Here is a 16,645-nt window from a genome sequence, read left to right on the forward strand (position 1 = left end):
TAATGTGTTGGTTGAGGGATAAATATTGTCCAGGATACAGGGGAGAACTCCCCTGCTCTTCTTTGGAATAGTGCAGTCGGACCTCTTATATCCACCTGAGAGGGCAGACGGGACCTTCTTTTAACATCTCATCTAAAAGGATGAGACAATGAAATATTTTTGAAGTGTAGTCACTGTTGTAACAGAATACATCTAAGTATTTCTAGTCAATGAGACGGGCTGTTGCCCTTGCTCACTACTAACAAAAGACACAGGCTCTGATTCTTTTATTCTTTCACGGATGTGGGTGTCGCTGGCTAGGCCAGCATTTATTGCCCATCCCTAACTGCCCTTGAGAAGGCGGTGGTGAGCTGCCTTCTTGAACCGCTGCAGTCCATGTGGGGTAGGTACACCCACAGTGCTGTTAGGAAGGGAGTTCCAGGATTTTGACCCAGCGACAGTGAAGGAACGGCGATATAGTTCCAAGTCAGGATGGTGTGTGGCTTGGAGGGGAACTTGCAGGTGGTGGTGTTCCCATGCGTCTGCTGCCCTGGTTTTTCTAGTTGGTAGAGGTCGCGGGTTTGCAAGGTGCAATAGAAGGAAGCTTGGCAAGTTGTTAATCAGTAGAAACCTGAGTTTAAATGAATGTTTATGATGTATTAATGATCATATTTGGCTGTCAGGGGGAAATGTGCTTTTGCCATCCATTTGAATGTGCATAGGGAGCTGCTTGTCTGCCAGATCTGTCTCTAACTAATAGATATATCTATAATATTGCTCTGTATATCAGCTTGTTATTTGACCGCTAGATGTGTGATTGTCTATCATTTTAAGACTTTGATCTAAGGATTCTTTTCTAAATGCAAATGCTCTTTTCCATTATGTAGCTGGCAGGGTTTAAACAGGCAGCAGATTCACTATTGCCTGGTTTTCGGCTGCCGATAAAAATTAAAATGCCTCATATCCCCCCTGCACCATCCTCCCCACACAGTGTCCCGCCAATAAAAACAAGCATTGAAAAAGTTTTGAATGGCGGTTCCATTAAAATCAGAGTCTGATTTTAGCCACACAGTCTGTTGGTGTTGTTATAAAAACAAGAAATGCTGGAACCACTCAGCAGGTCTGGCAGCATCTGTGGAAAGAGAAGCAGAGTTAACGTTTCGGGTCAGTGACCCCTCATCGGAACTGGTGGTGTTGTTGATGGGCTTACTACTTTGTTTCTTAGTGATGTTACAACCAGGTGAGGAAGGTGTCTAGGGGTCCCTCTCAGCCTTCACCTGGTCCTACTGTAACAGTGTTTTATTTTAAACACACTGTGTTTTTAGCTCCCCCTTGGTGAATCCTTGTTCACCGCTTTCCAATTATAAGGCAAAGAAACCAGCACAAACAGGTTTTCTTAGGTTTAAAGAAGAAAAGTTGAAATTTATTAAACTTGAACTTAAACTCTAATTCGGTTAACGCGTACCGATACACGACGTGCCCCATGCTAGCATGCATACCCGATACACACGTGCAGATAGAGATAGAAAAGAGCAGAAGAAAAATAAAGTGGAAAAGTTTGAGGCAATATCTGAAGAGTTGTTGTTATGGTTCTTTGAGCTCACTGTAGAGTCCTTGATTGTAGGTAGATCTTGCTTTTCATTGGGACCCAGTATTCTTCTTAAACCTTGTTCGCTGTAGGAGACTTATCTCTTTTGGGGTTCATGTGTCTTCAGTGGATTCAGAGGCTTGTGAGAAAGAGATGGGAGCAGACAGGAGAGATCTTCTCAGTCCAGGAGCAAACAGACTTTCTCTCTGAGTTCAAACTGTTTGTACAATTCAGAAAAACCCAGGTTGCCAAGCAGGTTAGTCATGTGACTAACTGGTCTGACTATGTCTTGGCTCTGTGGATTGTATCATCTTAGCAGTGTTTGGGTTGCGCTTCTCTGCCTTCAATCTCTGGTGCTCAAAGTTCATTGTGGGTTAAATGGATAAGAGAAGTAACCTCTCTTGTCCCTATTGGTATGTAAATGTCTTGCAGCCAAGTGTCTGGCAGCCCTTGTAACAGGTCTTCTCTTCTTCCCAGCAACAATTTGAAATTTAATGTCCATATGACGAAATTAGTATGCCTCATTCCTGGCAGATTGGGGTCTAACATGACAGTGGGTTGAAACACCTTGTGGTGTTTTACCTTCTCTTAACACACGGTGATCTGATCACACCCACTTTGGAGAACTTGTCCAATTTTGTGTCCATTGATTGATTTCAGTGGGATTAGAGCCAGGCGGGTTCTGCAAACTGCATGTGATCCACTTCACTAGATAACTTCCCAACCTATGACAACTAAAATCTACCCCATGAATTTCTAATATTTCCCACTCTGATCACTCTCTATTGCATTGTTCCGTATTGAACACTCAAGGGTGTGCTTAATACAGAATTTTGCAGAGTAGAAGGAGGCTGTTTGACCCATTATGTCTGATAGAGCTATTTACATCATCATGTTTCATTCCCTTTTGTTACGGATTCTGTCTTCACTCTTTCTGAGATAGCATTCAATATTCTATAAACCCAGTGCATAAAAAACATCTAAACGCTTCAATTTTTTGAAACTGATCTTACATTTATGTCAAAGGCAAATGCTGGAAATCTGAAGTATAAACTGAAAATGCTGGAAATTCTCAGTGGATCTGGGAGCATCTGTGGAGAGAGAGAAACAAAGTTAACATTTCAGGTCAATGACCTTGCGTCAGAACTAAAGTTCGAGATGTAATGTGTTTTAAGCATGTACAGAGGAAGGGAAAGGGGAGGAGGGGGCAAGAACAAAAGGGAAGGTGTGTGATAGAGTGGAAAGCAGGAAAGATTAAATCACAAAAGGGTTTAGATTAGATTAGATTAGAGATACAGCACTGAAACAGGCCCTTCGGCCCACCGAGTCTGTGCCGACCATCAACCACCCATTTATACTAATCCTACACTAATCCCATATTCCGACCAAACATCCCCACCTGTCCCTATATTTCCCTACCACCTCCCTGTACTAGTGACAATTTATAATGGCCAATTTACCTACCAACCTGCAAGTCTTTTGGCTTGTGGGAGGAAACCGGAGCACCCGGAGAAAACCCACGCAGACACAGGGAGAACTTGCAAACTCCACACAGGCAGTACCCGGAATCGAACCCGGGTCCCTGGAGCTGTGAGACTGTGGTGCTAACCACTGCGCCACTGTGCCGCCGCAAAAGGGGATGGTAATGGGACAAGTAAAGAAACCAAAGATTGGTCTAGAGGAGGTGGAAATGGTAACAGCAGAACCTTTACCAACAGCTGCTGGTTTTAGGTTGAGAAAGGTGCTATATAAATGCAAGTTCTTTCTCTTTTATTCTGTTGGGATGTTTTTGAACATTGAAGGTTCTCTGAAGTTTATGTTAATAAGTTTAGTTTGCTCTCACACATGTAGTTCTTGCACCTATTTCTCTGAAAGTTGGTCTTTAACAGAACAGCTGCTGAGCCCCACATTGCAGTTATAACGTGCTCCTTTGAAAAACACACCTGAAACCTTCCTGAAAAACAGGGCTGTTTGTTTTGAAGAGTGTAGGCTAACATGTGCGAGAGAAGGAATTCGAAAGCATTTGATGCAAGCTGCAATTTCCGAAAAGAAAAAACAGGGAGCAAAAGAAAGCATTTACTTTTTTGGGAAAAAAAAACACGATTAAGAATAAGTGATGACATTACTTTTCAGCTTGGAATGTTTATTGGAGAAATAATCAGCCAAACCACCCCCATCCCACCATCAGCCCCCCATGGACCCTATAAGTCAGGCAGTAAAAACAGTTTCAGCTTCCTCCCGTGTGCTAATTGTTTTTTTTATATATACACATAACCTCACCAATTTTCACTCTTCTCCTCCAGGCTTCATTGGGGGTAGGTCTTGACTTTGTACCATTGTGTAAAATCTGGCAGCAGCCCTTGGGAATAAAACCATCCCCAACTCTCTGCTGGTGTTTGGTTCCATTGGCGAACACTCCCACCGAAGCAACTATTGTTCATGTGTAAGTGTGACCAGAATTGGTAGTTCTGAGAGTGCCTCAGTGTCATCACCACTGAACCCAATCCTGTCCTCAGCTGATATCACACGTGAGCATTTCCAACAGGATTGTATGAATGATCACCAGCCTATTTATCATTTTCCAATCCTCTCTGGCTACAGGCATGATGCCAGAGACCTGGTAACATTGTACCATTGTTTCAAAAGGGATAGCTCGAGTAATTACAGGCCAATCAGCCTGAGTTCACGATGGGCAAATAATTGGAAAAAGTTCTGAGAAACAGTATAAATCTTCATTTAGAGAGACACGGATTACTCAAGGACAGTCAGCATGGATTTGTTAAGGGAGGATCGTGTCTGAATAACTTCATTAGATTTTTGAGGAAGTAACAAGGAGGGTCAATGAGGGTAGTGTTTGATGTGGTCTACATGGATTTCAGAAAGGCTTTTGACAAGGTCCCACATGGAAGACTGTCCAGAAAGGTTAAAGCCCATGAGATCCAAGGGAAAGTGGCAAATTGGATCCAAAATTGGTTCAGTGGCAGAAAGCCAAGGTGTTTTTGTGCCTGGAAGGCTGTTTCCAGTGGGGTTCCGCAGGGCTCAGTACTAGGTCCCTTGCTTTTTGTGGTATATATCAACTGATTTAAACTTAAATGTAGGGGGAGAATGATTCAGAAGTTTGCAAGTGATACAAAAATTGAACATGTGGTTGATAGTGAGGAAGAAAACTGTAGACTGCAGGATGATATCAATGGACTGGTCAGGTGGGCAGCAAAGTCGTCTTCAAGAGGACAGCAGCTGACTCCCACATTGCAGTAATACGTGCTCTTTTGAAACACACACCTGAAATGGAGCAAATGGAGAAGTGTGAGGTAATGCATTTTGGGAGGGCAAACAAGGCAAGGGAATACACAATAAATTGTAGGATACTGAGAAGTATAGAAGAACAGAGGGACCTTGGAGTGTATGTGCACAGATCCCTGAAGGTAGCAGGGCAGGTTGATAAGATGCTTCAGAGACATACGAGATACTTTCCTTTATTAGCTAAGGCATAGAATATAAGAGCAAGAACTGTATAAAACACTAGTTAGGCCACAGCTAGTGTACTACATACAGTTCTGGTCACCACACTATAGGAAGGATCTGATTGCATTAGAGAGGGTACAGAGGGGATTTGCAAGGATGTTGCCAGGAATGGAGAATTTTAGCTATGAGGAGAGATTGGATAGGCTGTGGTTGTTTTCTTTGGAACAGAGGAGGCTGAAGGGAGATTTAATTGAGGTGGAGAAAACTGAGGGGCCGAGATAGAGTGGATAGGAAGGATCTATTTCCCTTAACAGAGAGGTCAATAACCAGGGCGCACAGATTCAAAGTCATTGGTAGAAGGATTAGAGGGGAGTTGAGGAGAAACCTTTTCACCTGGTGATGGGTCCTGGAACTCAGTGCCTGAAAGGGTGGTAGAAGCAGAAACCGTCATTGCATGTAAAAAATACTTGGATATGCACTTGAAGTGTTGTAACCCTATAGGGCTATGGACCAAGAGCTGGAAAATGGGATTAGGCTGGATAGCTCTTTTTCAGATAGCACAGACAGGATGGGCCGAATGGTCTCCTTACGTGCCATAAATTTTCTACGTTTCTGTGTAGTTAACTGTAGTCTCTGAAAGAAAGGACTTGTATTTATAATTAAAATAAGGAGGCTGGCCATTTAGGACTGAGATGAGGAGAAATTTCTTCACTCAGAGGGTTGTGAATCTTTGGAATTCTCTACCCCAGAGAATTGTGGATGCTCAGTCGTGAGTATGTTCAAGACCGAGATCAATAGATTTTTGGACTCTAAGGGATTCAAGGGATAGGGGATAGGACAGAAAAGTGGAGTTGAGGTAGTCGATCAGCCATGATCTTATTCCATGCCCGAGCAGGCTCGAGGGGCCGAATAGTTTACTCCTGCTCCCATTTCTTACATTCTTATGTTCTCATAAAGTGCCTTTCATGACCTCAGGGCATCCCATTTATGTTGGAACCTCCACTGGAGAGCAGAACTGTATCATTGTGTATAAGTACCTTGCGATGAAAATGCTGAGCATAGGAACAGGAGGAGGCCGTTCAGCCCCTCGAGCCAGTTACACCATTCAATTGGATCATGGATGGTCTGTATTCTAACTCCATCTACCCACCTTGGTTCGATATCCCTTAATACCCTTACCTAACAAAGATCCATCAATCTCAGTTTTGAAATTTGCAACTGACCCCCAGCCTCAACAGCTTTTTGGGGGAAGAGAGTTCCGGATTTCCTCTCCCCTTTGTGTGAAGAAGGGCTTCCTGACATCACCCCTGGACGGCCTGGCTCTCATTTTCAGGTTCTGCCCCCTTGTTCTGGACTCCCCCCACCAGAGGAAATAGTTTCTCTCTATCTACCCTATCAAGTCCTTTAATCATTTTAAACATCTCGATTAGATCACCCCTTAATCTTCTAAACTGAAGGGAATACAAGTTTGTTTATGCAACCTGTCCTCGTTCTTAACCCTTTCAGCGCCAGTATCACTCTGACCTGCTCTGGGGTTGCTTCAAGCTCCCCAGAGAACAGAAACAAAGCTGCCATCTATGTTTATTTTTCATGTGAAGTCAGTGGGACTGAAACTTTTGGCTGCCTTTCTGCTGCGTGAAGTACAGTGGGATGGGACATCCAGCCGCTAAATGCTTCCGGAATTGAATCCTATCCCAAATTCCAATGGCGGGGTTGTTTTAATAATCCAGGGGCCAGTGTGCCACTCGTGTGGAGGAATAACAGAAGCATTCACCTTGAAAAGAAGGGCTGGAAAACAAGGAGCAGCAAGAGGGCTAAGTCAGAGGCCCTTAAAGGGCCAATGATTGAATTGAAGAATGGTATTCTGCACTGGGAAACAATGTTAGAAAGCAGCGATCCATTCTAGTCTTGATCATCTTCCCTCATTGAAGGAAGCTGGATCCTTCTTAATGCAAGATTCAGAATCCTAAATCGATTGTAATGATGGAGTTCTAGGAGCTAACTCAAATTGGAAGTATGGACATGGTGTTCCTCTGGCTTTATCCCCCCACTAATTCTGGCCTCCTCCCATGAATGATCAACCCAAGTTGTACCCTTTCCATCCAGGGAACTTTGGGCCCCTTGCAACAACAGATAACATCCGATTTTAATTTGTCACAGGGACGTGATATTATACATTGAATTTTACAATTCAGCATTCCCCTGATAGGAGCACAGATCGGGAATTCGGGAACAGAGGGCATGGTTTGTAGGGGTGTGCAATATGTTTTCTTGGCCTAATTCCCAATATCGACTCCTGTCTTGCAATGCTCTGCTCTGCAAGTGTTAAACGGTATCATTTTCACAGAATCACAGAAGTGTTACAGCACAGAAGGAGGCCATTCGGCCCATTGTGTCCATACTGGCTCTCCAAAAGAGCAATTCACTCAGTTCCATTCCCCCGCCTTCTCCCCATAACCCTGCACATTCTTCCTTTTCAGATAACAGTCTAATTCCCTTTTGAATGCTTCAATTGAACCTGCCTCCACCACACTCTCTTGCAGCGCATTCCAGACCTGAACCACTCGCTGCGTGAAAAAGTTTTTCCTCATGTCACTTTTGCTTCTCTTACCAATTACTTTAAATCTGTGCCCTCTCATTCTCGATCCTTTCATGAGTGGGAACAGTTTCTCTCTATCTACTCTGTCCAGACCCTTCATGATTTTGAATACCTCTATCAAATCACCTCTCAGCCTTCTCTTCTCTAAGGAAAACAGTCCTAACTTCTCCAATCTATCTTCATAACTAAAGTTCCTCTTCCCTGTAACCATTCTCCTGAATCTTTTCTGCACTGTCTCTAATGCGTTCACATCTTTCCTAAAGTGCGACACCCAGAACTGGACACAATATTCCAGCTGATGCCGAACTAGTGTCTGACACAAGTTCAACATAATCTCCTGGCTCTTGTACTCTGGTTGGCATCCTTCCATCTATGAAAGATGACAGCAAACAATCCATTTAAGTGGGGTGTTTTCCCTTGGTGCACCTTTGCTGATGGCTGTAAAGGTCAATCCTTGAGAGGCAGATTCTGTCACAGGTTCTGAACATGAAGCTGCCAAGTGATGCTGTGAGTTGTTGTTTTTGACATTAGCACCTGTTGCCAAGCTGATGTAGCAACTGGTCATCGTCCACATGATGTATCAGCATTTCCCTCTTTCACCGGCTAGTGACTCCCAAGTGCGTTAGTCGACATTTAGGGCCTTCATGTCATGCCTGCAAGCATCCTTGAAGCAGAGCTTTGGCTGCCCCACTGGCCGTCTGACCCTGGCTACCTCACCATCCAGAAGGTCCTTGAATATGTGACCGTCCTCCATTCTGTGGACGTGTCCGATCCACCGAAGCCACCTCTGTTTGATCAGCGCCAACTCACTTGGGAGGTCTGCCTTTGAGAGGACTGCCACATTTGTGATTTTCTCCTGCTAATGACACTGCAGGGTTATTGAATGTTTTTAAGGCAGAGCTAGACGGATTCTTGATAAACAAAGGAGTCAAAGGGTATCGGGGGGTCGGCAGGAAAGTGGAGTTGAGTCCACAAACAGATCAGCCATAATCTTATAGAATGGCGGAGCAGGCTTGAGGGTCCAAATAGCCTACTCTGATCCTGGCTCGTATGGTTGTATACCTATTATGTGCCACAGAGAACAAAGATGGAAATTATTGAGCTTCTTTTCCTGGTATCTGTAAGTCGCCTATGTTTCACAGCCATACAGCAAGGTGCTGAAAACATAGGCCTTCTAAACCATCAGCTTGGTCCTAAGGATCAGCTTGGTGTTATTCCATGCATGTGTCACGAGTCAGCCAAAGGTGGTAGCTGCTTTCCCTATGTCTGTATTGAGCTCTGCATCAAGGGACAGATTGTCTCTATTAATGCCCCTATTAATAAAGCTCAGGATACTGTATGCTTTATGAACCGCTCTCTCAACCTGTCCTGTCACCTTCAATGACTTATGCACATATACACCAGGTCCCTCTGCTCCTGCACCCCCTTTAGAGTTGTACCCTTTATCTTATATTGTCTGTCTGCGTTCTTCCTACCGAAACAAATCACTTCGCATTTCTCTGCATTGAACTTCATCTGCCACTTATCCGCCCATTCCACAGCTTGTCTCTGTCCTTTTGAAGTTCTGTACTATCCCCCTCACAGTTCAAAATGCTTCCAAGTTTCATATCATCGGCAAATTTTGAAATTGTACCTTGTACACCGAGGTCTAGGTCATTAATATATATCAGGAGGAGCAAGATATTTTAAGATCTATAGTAAAATTGTACATCAGTGTAGAAATGTGAGACAGTGCTTTCATTTAGACTATCGAATCCATGAAATAATATCCAGCATCTCTTATTGCCTCCACTACAGTTAGTCTTACATAATGTTACATAGTATTTACAGCACAGAAACAAGCCATTCGGCCCAGCTGCTCTGTGCTGGTGTTTATGCTCCACAAGAGCCTTCTCCCACCTCTCTTCATCTCACTCCATCATCATATCCTTCTATTCCTTTCTTCCTCATTTACTTATCCAGCTTCCCCTTAAATGCATCTATGCTATTTGCTTCAATCATTTCCTGTGGTAGTGAGTTCCATATTCTTGTCTCTGTTCAGATAAAGAAGCTTCTCCTCAGTCCCCTATTTGATTTATTGGTAGCTGTCTTATATTTATTACCCCTAGTTCTGATCTTGCCTGCAAGTGGAAACATTTTCTCTCCGTCTGCTCTATCAAACCTTTCATAATTATAAATAGCCTCAATTCAGTCACCCCTCAGTCTTCTCTTTTCGAGAGAATAGAGTCCCAGCCTGTTCAATATTTCCTGATTTTTGGCAGGGATAACCTCTCAGTTCTGGTATCTTTTTAGTAAAGCTTCGCTGCATCCTCACCAGTGCCTTGATAGCCTTTTTATAATATGGAGACCAAACTATTCACAGTAACTCCAAGTATGGTCTAACTAAGGTTCGACACAAGTTTAACATTACTTCTTCTCTTTTCAATTCTATCCCTCTAGAAATGAACCCCAATGCTTGTTTTTTATGGCCTTATTAACCGGCGTCACTAGTTTTAGTGATATGTGTATCTGTACACCCAGATCTCTCTGTTCCTGTCTCCAATTTAAACACTTATTTTCCAAGATGTACATGGCCACCTTATTCTTTCTACCAAAATGTACGATCCCACAGTGATCTATATTGAATTTCATCCCTAATTGCCCTTGAGAAGGTGGTGGTGAGCTGCCTTCCTGAACCGCTGCAGTCCATGTGGGGTAGGTACACCCACAGTGCTATTACGAAGGGAGTTCCAGGATTTTGACCCAGTGACAGTGAAAGAACGGCGATATAGTTCCAAGTCAGGATGGTGTGTGACTTGGAGGGGAACTTGCAGGTGGTGGTGTTCCCTTGCGTCTGTTACCCTTGTCCTTCTAGGTGATAGAGGTTGCAGGTTTGAGAGGTGCTGTTGAAGGAGTCTTGGTGAGTTTCTGCAGTAGATCTTGTAGATCGTACACACTGCTGCCACTGTGCGTTGGTGGTGGAGGGAGTGAATTTTGAAGGTGGTGGATGGGATGCTGATCAAGCAGGGTACTTTGTCCTGGATGATGTCGAGCTTCCTGAGTGTTGTTGGAGCTTCACTCATCCAGGCAAGTGGAGAGTATTACATCACACTCCTGGCTTGTGCCTTGTTGGTGGAACTTGTATGTGTATGTGACCTAGATCATCATTCACACCTAATTAGACAAGTTTTCAGCTCTTCAAGAACTTATTGAAGTGATTAAGATATTTCCTGGTCTACATTCCCACTGAGACAGGATTTCACTTGGAGTTTATTATTTTCTTTTTAGAAAGAATCTTGACTTTGTTTATCCTGGACAATTTCCTATGGAAAGAAGATCCTAATGTTCTCTACATGGGAGAATTTGAATCTTAGTTAAAAGAGATTGAACAGAACATTCGTTCTGAGTCTAAGCCCGGGCAATTGTAAAGTGGTAGAAAAATCGAGTAGGTTCCTTTAAGGATCCAGTCCATTTCTCGATAACTGCGGTGTTCATTTGATCCTGTCCACCTGGGGCTTGGTAGGGAATATCTCCTCAGGAATGTTGCTGGCAAGGCCAGCATTTATTGCCCATCCCAAATTGCCCATTGAGAAGGTGATGGTGAGCTGCCTTCTTGAACCGCTGCAGTTGATGTGGGGTAAGTATACCCACAGTGCTGTTAGGAAGGGAGTTCCAGCATTTTAACCCAGTGACAGTGAAGGAACAGCGATATAGTTCCAAGTCAGGATGGTGTGTGGCTTGGAGAGGAACTTAGAGGTGGTGGTGTTCCCATGCATCTGCTGCCCTTGTTCTAAAGATTGCTGGTTTGAAGGTGACATTAAATAGTAGTTTGTCGTGCTTCCGTTTTTAATGGGTAACTGCAATCACTTCATCAAAATGCTAGTGTGCCCTAACATTACAGCCTCCAATCTCTGCCAAGGTTCTCCTTCCTTGGGTAAGTTCCCTGAGCTTCCTGGATTGGGAAAACAATGCTACACTTTTTTGTAATCCTATCTTCCGCACAAATTCCCTACCAGCAAAATTTCCTCACAGGGTGTGTGAGATCAGTGAATTTATCCTGAAATTCTCGTGTACGCTATTTTAATGCTGCTTGTCACAGTTTGTGGATTTAAGGCAAGATATTCACTCAGGTTCAGCATCATCAGCCATTCTTGTAAGTAGACATTGTGTCCCTGGAGTGTCCCGTGACTTTCCAGTCCCAGGATAGCAAGTCCCGGGGATTACAGTTGAGAACCTTTAGCCCCAGTAATAACATAACCCTAACCTCAGAAATAACATATAAATGATACATTTCACAAACCAACCAACCTTTTCATTTCTTTAAGTGGGATTTCCAAACTGTGCAGAATCATGCATTAGAATTACAACCGCTAGTAAGCAGTTGGAGACTGACCAAACTTACCTTATGTACGACCCTCCTAACCATTAGAGGCAGGAGACTAATAATCGCATCAGCCTGGGCTGAATTCAAACTTAATGGGTGTTGGCAGTTGATATAGGCAAAGTGTGGGTAAGACTAGAGAAACTAGGATTGTTCTCCTTAGAGCAGAGTAAAGGGAGACACAAGAACAAGAACACAAGAAATAGGAGTTGACCATATGGCCCATCGAGCCTGCTCTGCCATTCAAAACGATCATGGCTGATCTTAAGATTCAATTCCACTTTCTCGCCCATTCCCCATATCCCTTGATTCCCCGAGAGACCAAAAATCTATCTAACCCAGCCTTAAATGTATTCAATGATGGAGCATCCACAACCCTCTGGGGTAAAGAATTCCAATGATTCAAGATCCTTTGAGTGAAGTAATTTCTCCTCATTTCCGTCCTAATTGATTGTCCCCTTATCCTGAGACTGTGCCCCTGTGTTTTAGATTCCCTGACCAGCAGAAACAATTTCTCAGTGTCTACCCTCTCCAGCCCCTTCAGAATCTTGTATGTTTCATTGAGATCACCTCTCATTCTTCTAAACTCCAGAGAATACAGGCCCAATTTACTCAGCCTCTCGTCATAGGACAACCCTCTCATTCCAGGGACCAAACTAGTGAACCTTTGCTGCACCACCTCCAGTGCAAGTATATCCTTTCTTAAATGTGGAGACCAAACCTGCACACAGTACTCCAGGTGTGGTCTCACCAAGACTCTGTACAATTGTAGCAATACTTCCTTATTCCTATACTCCAATTCCCTTGCAAAATATGTCAATATTCCATTTGCCTTCCTAATTGCTTGTTGTACCTGCATGTTAACTTTCTACATTCCTTGTACAAGCACACCCAAGCTTCTTTGAAAATTGACACAAGTTGCACACCTTTTTAAAAATATTCTGCTTTTCTATTCTTATGGCCAAAGTGAATAACTTCACCCTTCACTACATTAAACTCCATCTGCCATCGTGTTGCCCACTCACTTAACCTGTCTATATCTCTTTGCAGCCTCTCTGTGTCCTCCCCACAACTTACCTTTCCACCTACCTTTTTATCATCAGCAAACAAGCAGACTTGTAGAGGTGTTCAAAATTATGAGGAGAAAGTAAAAAAGGAGGAACGGTTTCTATTTACAGGAGGGTCGGTAACCAAAGGGCACAGATTTAAGATAATTGATAAGAAGAACCAGAGGGGAGATGAGGAAAAAAACATTATCCAGTGAGTTGTTGTGATCTGGAATGTGCTGCCTGAAAGGGCGGTGGAAGCAGATTCAGTAGTAACTTTCAAAAGGGAATTGGATAAATATTTGAAGGGGAGTAAATTTGCAGGGCTATGGGGAGAGAGCAGGGGAGCGGGACTAATTGGATAGATTTTTCCAAGAGCCAACACAGACACAAGGGGCTGAATGGTCTCCTTCTGTGCTGATTTATTGTATTATTCTATGAAGTCACATGGGTGAGAGGTGTTTGTTTCTTGGTACACATGAATCAACAGATCTCAGCTGATGTTGGAGGGGGATGTTGGAAAACACGAATGCCACAATTGGATCAAACACCTGATCTATCAGCTTTCGGAAGGTGTGTAAAATTGGGTGTTGGTGAGAATTGGGACCAGATGCAAATCTGTTGCTCCACATGATGCAATGGCCATCCAAAACTCACCACCGAGAACTGCATATGGCCACTTGGGAGAATTGTCAGTTTCCACAGAAGCATGGCTCAAGATTCAACACTTTGAGAAGAGAAGGAGGTGAGATGTTGTGGGGGGAGGGGAAATGAAGAGAGTGTCTGAAACATTGATCCATCCATTCACTCTTTTGAAAGATACTGATGGCGAAACTCTACTCTTTAAAGTGATTTAATTCATAAAAGGGCACAGAAATTGCTGATTTGGAAATTGGTTTCATTTCAATCAGTAGAATTAATAGCATTCTATTTACCTTTCTATTAGACTCCGTGGAAAGGAATATAAGGTGCTAATATAACAAAAATAAAGGCGATTTCAGGATTCTTTATTTGCCTTTTGGTTCCTCTCGAATATTTAATAAACACATGCCGACCTTCCATGGCATTGCTCGTGGTGCGGAATGCAGGAAAAATTAGGACTTTGTTGTAAATCTACCTTTTTTTTTCTTCTGTCTCTTTTTAATTTATGTTTTGTTGCTACCTTTTGCCTCAATTGTTTTTCATTTTGTTCTTCCTTGACTTCATTCAACTTTCTTGAGTCCGATATTTTTGGTACTTCAGTTTATCTTGATTTGTCTTGTTGCACATTTTTTTTGAGGGGAACTAATAGGGTAATAGGGTAGATTTGGAGAAACTCCTTCTGCTGGTTGGGGAGTCTAGGACTAGGGGGGACATAGCCTAAAACTTAGAGCCATATCTTTCAGGAATGAAATTAGGAAACACAAAGGATGGTAGAAGCTTTGAAGTCTCTTCCACAAATGGCAAATGATACTTTGTTAGCCATAGGGATTTAGGGATCTGTGGCAAAGGTGGGTATATGGAATTAGGTTGCAGATCAGCCATTGAATGGCAGAACAGGCTCGAGGGGCTGAATGGCCTCCTGCTCTTCCTGTGTTCCCATGAAGCATTACCATGGGTTGGCACTGAATGGGGAAGGGGCAAGAAGAGCCCACACTGAGAAGGGGAGGGGTTCTGTCGGAATACGATCGACAGGAGGAGGGAAGGCAGCCAGAGTTTGTGCTTAGTAAGGGGGAGGAGAGGACATTGAAAGCAAGGACTCAGCAGGGAGTAGGAGCCTCTTCTCATCGGAGGATGTGTCAGTGTTGGCACATTACTTTACTACTGTACAACAGTGACGACATTTCATTGGCTATAAAGCACTTTGGGACGTCCTGAGGTCATGAAAGGCACTATATAAATGCACGTTCTTTCTTTTTTGGTGCTTGATAGAGAAAGGAATTCATTGGGAGCTGGAGCTCAGTGGCAGCACCATTTTAGGGACAATCTAATGACACAGGAGTATGCCAAGGAGCCAAGGCATCAGAGAGAGATGGGATTATAGCTGGGGCAGGTCAGAAGCAAGGCTGGGCTGGGGTAGGCCAGCTAGGCACTGAGCTTACACACATGTAGAGGCTCCATATTTAAGGGAAGAAAGTGAGTGCCTGGGAAGGAGATAAATTCCAGCCCAAGGCTCCTGAGAAAGAGAGTTGGCCTTTTGGGGCAAAACCTATGGGAGTAGCCTCCAACAAAGCAATGAGAATTTGATGGGTAAGGTTAACCATAATTTGTGAACTATATCCTCCATTGCTCATAGGTGGTCTGGTGTCTGGATCATAGTTTCAATATTCAGCTGCTAACCTCACTTGCTTAGACAACTGTGCAGGTGCCACTTGTATGGGGAAAATGCTCTAAATAGGTTAATTGTTGATAGAAGTTCCTCCAGATTGGGTCCTATTATAATCACCTCTCCAGTAGCCTCAAGGTCAGAAAAAAGGAGAAATAACTGGGATCCTCTTCTCTTTTTGTGTGTTGTTCAGTTGTGATTTGTGGATGTTTTATGCAAAGCCTCTCACTCACAAAGCTATAAATAGATGCTTGGTTCGTTATGTTGTTTATGATCCTTGTTTTGTCCTGCTGTTTACTCAGGACCAGTTGAGAGAACAATATGATTGAGGCTACTGAAAGAAAGCAGTGACCTGATTGGTTCATTGCGTGATAGTTGCGTGTTCCTGATTGGGAACTGAAAGTTTTTATATGATTGGTTATTTTTAATCAGTAGCTTTTCTTCCCAACAGTGTAGTAATTCACCGGGGTTAATAGATAGGGCTGGTTAAACCAATGTTATTTCAAGCTTTAGACCCATTTAATAGTTGGTGAGTTGAGCAGAAGGATTGCAGTTGTGTGATAGATTGGATTGTGCTAACATTACTCCAATAACGTTCTGTCTTTGGGTTTGATTGAAATATTGAATTGTTGAAGATTGAGCACAGGGTTTGGAATGGAATTCTACATCCAGAATCACACATCCAATACGCCCATCTTTTTGCTTGACCGATTCACAAACTGCATCCAGGCATGAATAAAATGATTAGACAATCAATCACTCCAGGTTCTCGTATTAATATATGCATGTCTAATCCACACAACATTGAAATTAATTCCGAGCGAAATGACATTCTTCTTAACTTCAGCTCTTTCCCGTGACCCGTTTTTACATAGCACCTTTTGTGACCGCAGGACGTCCCAAAGGGTCTCACAGCCAATGAAATACTATTGAGCAAAACATGGGTGGTTACCAGAGGTCAGCTACCACTTTTGAATTTGTGACGCTGCCCATTCTGTGATCAGAAGAGTTTAGTTTTATCTTGTCTATAAGCATTCCGTTAGGTGTCTGCCCTCTTGCCTCTGAGCCAGAAGGCTGTGGGTTCTAGTCCCACTCCACAACCTTGAGCATAGAATCTAGGCTAGCACTCTCAGTACATTACTGAGGAAGTGCTGCACTGGCAAAGGTGACATGTTTCAGATGAGATGTTAAACTGAGTCATCTCAGGTGGGTACAAAAGACCCCATGGTCGCTATTTAGAAGAGCAGGGTGTTTTCCTTGGTGTGCTGGACAATATTTAGCCCTCAATCATCATTACAAAAAC

General features: G+C 43.2%; 1 protein-coding gene across 2 annotated transcripts in view; it reads left to right on the forward strand.

Moving 5' to 3' along the window:
* The window catches only part of LOC137369664 (angiopoietin-1-like), a 248,447-nt gene that overhangs the window by 145,761 nt on the left and 86,041 nt on the right, over positions 1-16,645 (forward strand). The gene's annotated exons all lie outside the window — the stretch shown is intronic.

This window comes from Heterodontus francisci, chromosome 5 (genome assembly GCF_036365525.1).
Source record: "Heterodontus francisci isolate sHetFra1 chromosome 5, sHetFra1.hap1, whole genome shotgun sequence".
Classification (NCBI taxonomy): domain Eukaryota; kingdom Metazoa; phylum Chordata; class Chondrichthyes; order Heterodontiformes; family Heterodontidae; genus Heterodontus; species Heterodontus francisci.